Genomic DNA, 11,120 nt, shown 5'->3' on the forward strand with positions numbered 1-11,120 from the left:
TTCTGTTCATATGTAATTCTGTGTTCTAAAATGGTGAACTGTGTTTCCAACTTGTAACTGAGCCTTCAAGACCTTTGTGCCTAGTTAATGGTTAAACTGCCCGAGGGCCGAATGTTTGGACTAGGTAATGAGACCTTGTCCGAAGCATGACTTGTGGTCTAAGGATTGTCTGCATTAACAAGCCTCATCCGTGAACACACATCGAGGACAATGTAATGCAATTGTCGAGCGTGGACACTGACAGAACTGCATTGTGAAGGGATATGTGCTAAGCTTACATATTGTTGTATGAGCCACAAGTGAACTCGGCACGAACTCTAGACCACAGATTATTAACTTGTATAGGGGCTGGACATTATTACTGAATTGTGAGAGCCGGATAGCTATCTGTATTTCTGTTTCTTTGTAACTGTACAGTAGATTAAAGATCTGTGAATCTGTATAGCCCGTGTTTGGTGTATTTCCTTTTGTGGTACTAAGCCTCGATATTTCCTTGCTTTTATAGGTTGTCCAATAACTCATGTGGATAGACACATATTACAACAAATAAAAACAAAATAGACACCATGTGAGATGAATAGTAAACATAACTAGTACACTTAAGGTGACTAAACTTAACCCAACAAAACCCGTAAAATTCAGTGGATTGTGAAACTCAGGACCGGCTTAACTCGATCCGCTCCTGTTGATCTCCCCATAATGCCATATCCCCCAAAATACCATTTTGGATTGCATTGTGAATCCCTTCACTTATAATTAAGGCACCCGGTTTTAGGGTATTTATGTTTCCGTCATTTCCGTCTGTATTTATCCATATCAAATTTTTGCCAATTATTCTGTATTTATATCCGCATTTGTCATATAAAAACATAACTTGCAACCAGTATATTTCTGCATTTATTCAAATGAATAAAATGCATTTATTAAAACACGCAAGCAGCCGTACCAGAGACCAATGGAACAGTGTTATTCCACATCAATGTCAGCTGCATTGAAAAAGGGCGTGGGAGTCCCTCTACTGAGAATGAACATGAGTCAAATACCCTGTTCTATGGACTTCCTTCCACTCAGGAGGGTCTACAACCATGTTTTAGCTCACTGCACCCTTCACACATGAGAAATATCCATTTGCATCTCAGTCTTTTTCCCACTCTCAAGGGCAGTCCAGCACCAAAATGCTAGGCAGTTCTCCTCCGAACAAGAGTACCATCAGCAACCCCAGACATGTGTTTCGGCCCTTTTGAGCCTCTCTAATGTCGCAGTTTATTATGCAGTCACACTCAACTCAGGGAGTTCCTTTCCCCCAATGAATGTGGCACACAATGAAGCACTATTAGTTTGTTAATGTTCACTTTGGTAAGGTCTCCAACCTATCTCGCACCCAACCTCAACAATTACCCGGTGCCACAATGGACTAGGAACCAGGCCGGTGTGTAGTAGGAATATAGGTTTATTAATTTATTTAAACCAAATTTGACAAATAGACTAACATCAGCCACCAATGCTGTGGCAACACAAGAACAAAAATGACTTTCATAATGGCACCAACACAGAGCTAACACTGAGATATGCAGTCACAATTTCCTGCAGCTTTTTTTTCAAATCACCCACCAATACAGAAAAGAACAATTCAAAACACACAGTAATTGCTGATGTGGTTATAATACTTTTCTCCCAGCAACGCCCGCACTCTAAATGTCAATTAGACTTGGCCCCTCTGAATTGAAGGCCAGTGGCAGAGAATGGGAACACAATGGGAAAGTTGTTTTGGGATTCTGATAAAATGCACTTTTTGGGAAAAAGGGATTCAAGGGTCAAACTCGTTTTTTTTTTTTACTTATTACCACAGATGCAATATGAGGGCAAGAAAAGAAATGAGAAAATTTGTTTTGCCACACCTAAAAAGAACAGGCAGGGATTTTTGGTTTTGGTCAGAGCACAATGGGAACAAATGGGTAATTTTGTTTTGCACCTTGCACACTCACATGGAAACAGGGTTTAAGGATTCATTCTTTTGGCAAATCTTTATGTCTATACTGGCTCATAACACACTGGGAAGAGCTTGTTAGTTTTGAATGTCAACAAAACACATCCCATGATTTCTATAGGGGAATTAATTGATTTACTTTAATTAAATATGCTAAGGATCTACAAAGACAAACAGGATATTTTGTTATGGGAAAATAACTAAAACAACTCTTGAAAATGCAGGGCCTACACAATCCATGGGGTTGGGGATAGCTTTACTTACAGCAGAGGCCTTGTAATGGACATCAGGGAACAGCGGGGCACCTCTGGGACAGCAGTGGTGTCAGTCCCCTCTGACTCCTCCAAGGGGTCCTAGTCATCTTCTATGTGTCCTGGTCCCTGTCTCCAATGCAAGATTTGTGGCCTGTCTGCTTGGATGTTTCTCGCAAGAGTTCAGCAGCAGGTTACCTCCAGGAATAAGTGGAGAAAGCCAAGTTCTAATGCAAACTGGTTTACTTATAGGGCAAATGACATCACAAACTTGTCATGATTCCCACAAAAAGGATTGGTTGGTTTTCTCTACCCACCTCCCACCTGTGTGCTAATTGGACAAGGAGATGAGGGGTGGGAGTTAGGACAGCTGTGGGAGTAGAAAGCTTTGGCATCCCAAATTGACATGTGGACTCGGCCTGTTTAGACTCTGAAAATCTACCAACATGGCAAGTACCCTCATTTTTCAAATCTTTACATGTATGGATATATTTTTAAGAACTACATTTTAAGGCAAATCAGATGATACTAATCTGTAGTCAGCACACCCTTCCTATGCAGAGATATGTTTTTTCTTTATTCACTCAGGAGCCGGATCAGTGAATAATATGCCACTTCATAGTCCCCATGTTCATTTTACCCTTTACCTTCACACCAACTTTAAAATCTCTCAGAATCAAGGGAACGGGCAAATCAGATTTTTATTAATAACTTTAGTTATGTTTATCACACAAACATCATTGTAGCATGGTTCGAAGGGGGTTACTGTCACCTTTAATAAAAGTCTAGAATGACCGTTGTGGCTTATACGCTGCCCCTTTTATGCAATAATATGTATTTTTCTATTAACTAAACTCCATTTTTATTATGTATTCACTTTAAGTTTCATTTTCCCTTGAGCATGTGATCAAGCCAGAGGCTGGCTCATGTTTATCTTCGCCCTTCCATTCATGGCCTGTAATGGCCCTGGTTGCAACTCTAATGGACATTTTATTGGAATTGTGATCTCAAGGTCACTTCTGCTGAAAGAACAGGCATGGCCCTATCTATTTCCACTGTGGTTTAGATCGAGACAGTGTATTTCTTTCTATACTTTTAAGCAATGGCCCTGATTGATGCTTGACAACCAGACAGAGCTCTCCAGGATCAGCAGGGTAAAGGTCTTGGAGGTTAAGTTTCATCTTTAGGAGAAATGACTGGCTGCATGTAAAATTCTGCAAGCAATTACTTTTAAACTCACACACAATACATTTTACATGACATTTTATAAAGCACCTGGGCCTTATATCCATGTGTAACGTACTTCTTTAATCTCACAGTTGCAAAACACATGAATATCACTTCTGGATTGTCCATATGGATAGGGCAGTTATATGAGAAAACCATGTTCAAACTCTGAAAGTCTAGTGAGCACTTCTCTTAGAATACTGTCATTTGGATGAGGAAAAAGGAAGTTATTTTATTCCGTATAATTGCAATGAGCTAGGTTTCACTTGAGATGACTGGAGCACCATCTGTTATTACATTGAAAATAACGTACACACTGCTATCTGTCTCTTTAAGTAAAAGTGCAGCTCTCCATGGATTTAGTAAAATAGCATTGTTAGCCACATGTCTTTCTTTTTCTTTTGCACTTTTGAGATTCAAGCCCACTTCCTTTCCTTTGAGAGCTAGGCCTGTTTTTGGTTCAATAGGCCTCATGTCGAATTCCCCCAACATTGGCATTGAACTACCCATGTCTGTGGGATTACCCTGTATTTCCTTGATAACACTAAAAAATCCCGAACTCTTCCCTGTCCTTACAGAACTGACCAAGTGGCCCCCTCTGCATTATTATTATTATTATTATTATTATTATTATTATTATTATTATTATTATTATTATTATTATTATTATTATTATTATTATGGTCCCCCCACTCTCCTCAATTGCTTTTTTCCTCCCTGAATCTCACCCCATATCACTGTTTGGTTTGTGTCACGCATTTTCTTCTCTGGGGTTATAATTATAAGTGTTCTTTTATAATGTGCTTAATACCAACAAGTGGTTAATAAGTGCGGGATCATGATTCGAACCTGCGTTGTGCTGTGTTGTCTTGCTTCCTAAGCAAACGTGTTGCCCCTGAGGTATCCTTCCTCCCCACTTGATTGAAATGCAAGTGCTGGTTTCAGGGGGTTTGTTGCGTTAAATCTGATCATTTGAACTTTCTCTTAACAAATGGGTTTTCGCTGAATTTCAAGTGATTTGCTATACCTTAGTTTCCTCAAGGCCCACTAACCATGGCCTTCAGCCATGGCCAGTGGCCACGGCAGAATATGTTTCATATTTTTGTGAGGACTCACTAGTTATGGACTTCGGCTGTGGCCTCTGTACGTGTTGCGCTAATATCTTTCTTTTGGGCCCACTAGGGAACTGCAGATGTTCAACCTTTTCTTCCTAACTCCTCATTCCCGCAATAATTTCACAGTAATCATTTCCAATAATAGAAATTCCTGCGGCAGAGTGGCGGTTCGCCGATTCTCACAATAACGGGAAGAATTGCCCAGATTTAAAAAGTCGAACAGATCCTCACAGGCACTCAGCATGTGTCTTTTTTCCAGGTCCCCTCACTCCAATCAATTGCTTTTTCCTTCCCTCTCCCATTACCCCCTATCACTCATTGCTTCGTGTGATGGACATTTTTCCAGAGTGATTCTTGTGTCGTTGCTGCTGTAATCTCATGATATTCACATGGTCTTCCCCTAATAAACCGGATACAAGTCTACCTGTAATTGGCCCCCCAACCCACCACCAGATCCCCAACTTCACATGGTGTCTTTTTTCCCACTCCTGACCTCTAGCCCGATGTGATTGCTACTACTATGGCTAGTGGTATTTATATAGCGCCTACAGCCAGGCCATCTAAGTGCTGTCATTCAAATCAATCAGTGCACCCCTAGGAGTGACTACTTAAACAGGAGAGTTTTTAATCTCTTTCTAATTTCGAGAACATTGTTAGACTCTGTAAGGTCATGCAGAAGTTCATTCCAAATCTGTCCGGCAGTGTTCACGCTATGGATGTCCACAAACTGCACTTTTTCTCTATGGGAAAATGAATGGGAGTAGGCTGTAAACTACGTTTTTATGTTTTTTTAATAACTTTTTCATTTTTTAACAAATTGTTCTCAACATTTCCAGTTTGGAAGGGAGTAGGGGAGCCTTGACAAACTTTGTGGTTAAAAAATGTCATCCAAATCTATCCAGCAAGTGAAAAGGTATTAGCGTCTCTCAGCCTCTCTGCTGCAAAGCACCAAAACCGTTTTAAAGGTTTTAAGGCGCAAGGGGCACCCTGTTCTCTGTCAAATATTTTAAAAATTAATGGATAGATTTACCCCAAACCAGTCAAGCAAATTACAACGCTTTGTGCCCAAATTGTTTTTTATTTGGTCCAAATTTGCCAAGAGGTTTTCACCCTATGGCTGTTGAAAAACTGCACTATTCCTCTATGAGAAAACGAATGGGAGTAGGCTGAAAACTGTGTTTTTATGTTTTCTTGATAGCTTTTTCATTTTTAATGAATTGTTCCCAAAATATCCAGTTTGGGGGGGGCCTTGACAACCTTATTGTTTGGAAAAGTTCATCCAAATCCATCCAGCAAGTCAAATATTATTAGCCACACTCAGCCTCTCTGCTACAAAGCACCAAGGTTGATTAAAAGGTTTTAAGCAGCAGGGGGAACCCCCTTCTCTGTTGAATATTTTACAAACTACTGGATGGATTAACCACAAACCAGTCAAGCAAATTACATTAATGATTTGTGCCTATCTTTTTTCTTATTTGGTCCAAATTCTGCTCAGTGGTGTTCGTGCTACGACTGTTCAAAAACTGCACGTTTTCTCTACAGGTAAATGAATGGGCTGAAAACTGTGGTGTTATGTTTGCTTAATAACATTTTCATTTTTTAACGTGTTGTTCCCGAAATGTTTGGTCAGAGGCCTTGACAGATGTTTGGTTATGGAAATGTCATCCAAATCCACAGAGCAAGTCAAAAGCTATTAGCAATAGAATATTGGGAACAAATGGCTGATTTTCCATTGCTGAAAAGCCTCTCAGCTTCTCTACTGCAAAGCACCATGTCAGATATAGCTATACGTTTGGCAGGAGGGGCAGCTTTTTTCCCGTCAAATATTTGAAAAACTACTGGATGGAATGACCCCAGACCTCTGCTGGAAATCGAGTCAAAGCTTCATGCCCACGTTGTTTCTTATTTTGTGTAGCTCTGTCCAGCGGTTTTTGCTCTGTGCTGTGCAGAAACTTCGACTTTTTGTCTATGGTAAAATGAATGGGAGTAGACTGAAAACAGAATTTCTTTTACTTAATAATGTTTTTATTTTTTAACCAATCGTTTCCAAAATGTCCAGTCGAATATGGGGGGGACATACTTTCTGTTTGCAATATATCAGCCACATTCATCCTGCAAGTCAAAAGCTATTAGCAATTTAAAATTTTGGGGTTTCCTATGGCACTAGGTACACACCTTAAAAATAGTGCAGCGACCGCTGCAGTATAATGTATAAATATATATATATGAAACCACAAATAAATTAGCGAAATGAAATGCTTATCAGATGGCAACTGCTGGATTTCATTTGCAGAGGAAATTCAAAGAGAAATGAAAAAAGTGTCACAGGAAAATAAAAACGATTTCACTAAAATGGTGGGATTTTATTCTTTCAACACAATGCAAATACAAAGTTTGTCATTGTTGTGGTCACATGATGCACAACAGAGGGTGTGAAGTTAAGGTGGCTTTAGCTGAATTTCAGGGGTTTTGTTGCGTTGAGTTCTCACCTTAACGTCCATGCAACTAAAGTTGTTTCCTTGAATTTCAAAGTATTTTGTACAGTGTGTTTTAAGGGTTTTGTTATTCCATGGTTTTTTCCCGCACATGGCCAGTGGCCACGGTCTATGGCCGTGCCCACTGTATATTTTAGAACACTAACTGACCACTAGCCATGGCCTTCAGCCGTGCCCCGTGGGCACTTGTTTTTGGCCGTGCCCACTGTCCATTTTTAAACACTACCAGACCATGAGCCATGGCCCACAGCCATGCCCACTGTCCATTTTATAACACTACTACATCACTGGCCACGCTATATTTTGAAACACTCGCAAGCCATCACTCAACGATGTTCATCAATCCCAAACTGATTTTCACCTGTTTTGACAGCGGTATTGTTATTTATAAAATATTGCAGGCTTTGAGAACTCACAATATGTTTAGGCAATGTGCAGTGAGATTAAATTATTTGCAGAAGATCATATGCTTTGGTTAAGCAGTGTGCTACAAGTTTCTTGTTTTATGGTTGTTTTTTTTGTGACTGTTGTGATACATCGCATTTAAGCAGCACAGGAAAGGGAAAAAATTACCAGCTGCAAAAATAACACATGCCCATGTACTTTGACCCCCATAGCGAAAATCAAAAGCTGGCACCCATGAATATATGCACAGTCAGTGAACCTATATCTTAAAGTGAAATATACAAGTGTAGTTCAATAGCCCTTCTCCTTAGAAGAAAGTGTGCAAGACAAACTAGCATTGGAATTTAAAAAAATTAATCAACACCAGAAAAATACCCTGAGAGAGGAAATGTTCCAATAAATATGTTGGCAAAGTATAAAAGGTGCTCACCTTTTAAACCCAGCAATCTTTTGTAAAATATTTGCTTGAAAACAAAATCCCAATTTGAAACAAGTGCTTGTGGTCTTGGGAGTAAGTGTCTGTGCTGGGAACATAACAACCTGAGTAAAATCCTAGTAGCCAAATACTTGAGCAAACTTGCCACCTCAAAAAAAACCCAATGGGTAGCATCTGCCCTCTGAAGTTCTTTTACGTTGTCCACCCACATGTGTCCTTTACTTGTGCCCTGAAAAGCAGCCACAATCAGGGGAAAAATAACCGCACCAGTGTCCGGGATTTCAAACTCTCTTGCCACATCGTGGGCAAATACTCATGACTTACTTTCCCTCTCATCATTTCCCATCTTCACCCCCATGTCTGGCTTTCAACAATACTATGCTTTATAAAGATAACTTTAAAAGTACACGTACCATAGTGTCACTCAAATACATGAATCTTTATAGAACTTTGTTAAGCAAAAGTGTACAATTGTTGCATTATCCCCCCATCTTGACTCTGAGACTACAAATACCAGAATGCAATTCAGAAAAAGGCAAACAAATTGTCTCTGAGAGCAAATCTTTCAAGGACTGACAGTGGCACAGTTTAAATAAAGAAATGGGGATGCCATTTTTTATGGGATATTTAAAACTAGGAAAGCACACCGGGCCTGATTCACAGGGCATTTTCCTATGGAATTGAGCCATTATAAAATGCTTCTGTGAATCAGGCCCAGCGTATTCAGTACTGTGGACTGTCTCCCATCCATGCAGTAACTGGCACCGACCCTGTTTAGATTCAAAGCGAAAAAGGATCTGGCCCCCTCAGACCACTTTGTTCTAAGTGGTCTTGTAATTTGGGCTCATTTATTAGACAACTTGGCCTCAGGGGATTGGCCCCTTCCTTGCTTTGATGCTAAGCATGATCGGTCCTGGATACTGCATGACTGGGAAACCCACTGTAGCTGTAAAAATAGCTATTATTTTTATTATGTATAAAATATTGCAGGCGTTGAGAACTCACAATTTCTTTAGTCAATGCACAGTGAGGAAGTACATTTTTTGCCAAGGCTCACACACTTTGGTTAAGCAGTGTGCTACAAGCCCCTTGTTTTATGGCTGGTCTCTTGGTAACTGTTGTGATGCATTGCACAACACCAACTAATCGCATTTAAGCAGCACGAAGTGGGAAAAAAATGACCAGCTGCTGCAAGAATAACATATGCCCAGGTACATTTGCCCAGGTAGCGAAAATCAAAAGCTGGCACCCATGAATATGCGCACAGTAAGTGAACATATATTTTTAAGTGAAATATACACATGTAGTTCAATAGACCTACTGCTTAGATGAAAGTGTGTAAGTCAAAATAGCATTGGACTTTTGAAAATCTTATTAGGGATCATCAGTGCATTTGGCCATGTTTTCACAACACCAATAAAGTCATGATGGATTTAAACCAGGTATGTAGTTGTCCTAACAGCCTTACAAAATGTCTGTCTTGAGTTGATTGAGCTATGAATAAAGTAGCACTGCCCTCTTAGACAAAGACAATTTCCTGCAGAAAATGTTTGCATTTGGGCTAATGTGTGTACCCACAATGCCTTGTGTTTTGGCTCAAACTGGAGGTGAACTTCCAGCGATGACTACTAGGTGGCATTGTTGAATGTGTGACTTGGCTCGAATGGACTTTCCAACTTTCACATTTCAGGTGAAAGGTTTTTTTTCAAACCTTTTTAAACCCACTATAACTTTGAAGGTGTAAATAGGCAGCAGGTACTCCGGGGAGCCACACCCAGCCCATGGAAAAGCCGTGAGGCTGAAAAACCCTGGCAGTCTTAAGTTGTGCTGAATGGTTCCTGGAAAGTCTTCCTTTAATGCGCAATACAATCCACGCAGTTCTTACAAGCAGATTTGGCTCTGAGGCAAAGAGGAAGGATGGAGTATAGACGAGGATTACTAGAGACCGGTAAGTCCAGAAGACAGAGGATGGGCAGAGTCTCACAGAGAGTGCGGATAGAACTGTTAAGTACGAGAAATCAGCACATGTCAGGTTCAGCTGACAGGACTGCAGGTATAGTTGGGAGGGAGAGTCGGCAGAGAAATGGTCATGCAAGGCTGCAGGAAAATTGTAGAGCGTGACTGTGGAAGAATGGATGAGCGCAGCCCACAACTCTGCAAAGAACGAATATGAGTAGGGCAGGATGGCTCTGAAGTTCCGACGGTAGTGGGAACAGAGCAGTGCAGTAGGACAGAGGGAGGCAAGAATGGCAGAAAGTGCCTCAGCCCAAAGCTGCGAGGCGGGACCAGCGCTGTGTGAAACTGAGGCGCGCAGCTGAAAAGGAGGTCAGAGAGAGACAAATAGTGACAGACAATAAGCACAAAATAGGCGAAGTACGTGGCGTATTAGCCAGAGTTCAGACAAGGGTTGCAACGCACCGTCTGAATGAGGGTAAGCCGGTATAAGCACTCGCTGGCCATTTTGGATGAAGACTAGACCACTGCTCAGGTTCCGAAAAGGAACATGATGGGGATATCAATGGAGCCTCCAGTGACTCCATATCCTCAAGTGCTGAAGCATGACAGTATGACCCTCCTTATCGGGGGTCCCTTGGCTTACCTGGATGTAACCTGTGGAACTGACATACAAGACGAGGGGCCTTGATGTTTCGTGAGGGTTCCAATGTTCTCTCTGCTTCTGGATAGCCCTTCCAATGAACCAACTAACACCCTTCCAGTAACGAGAATCAATATGTCTGTACACCTCGTATTCTTCAGGCTCATCCTCTTTGGTGCTCCTGTGTCTTCTTATCTTATGTGAATAATGGTCAGGTAGGTAGGTTTTGAGGAGGGAAGTATGAAACACTGAGTGGACCGTTCTCAAATGATGTGGTAGTTTTAAACAAAAGGCTACAGGTTTGACTCTGGCTTCAATGGAAAATGGACCAATGAATTATGGAGAGAACTTCCCCGGATGTACCCACCGAGGAAGATACCTGGTGGATAGCCATACCTTTGAGCCTATGTCCCATGCTGGGTTTTGTCTCCTTCTCTTGTCGCCCCAAGCCTCATAGGTCTTCTTGCTTGATTGCAGATTCTGCAATGCTTCCTTATGAGTGTTCTTTAAAGTCTCCAAGCGCTAGTCAATTGTAGCCACTTTTGAAGGGAGAAAACCAGTTGTGGGTATATGTTTGGGTTGATAGCCCTACATGCCGAAGAATGGGC

The sequence above is a fragment of the Ambystoma mexicanum genome, chromosome 4q, assembly GCF_040938575.1.
Source record: "Ambystoma mexicanum isolate Mex_15411 chromosome 4q, UKY_AmexF1_1, whole genome shotgun sequence".
NCBI classification, from domain to species: Eukaryota; Metazoa; Chordata; class Amphibia; order Caudata; family Ambystomatidae; genus Ambystoma; species Ambystoma mexicanum.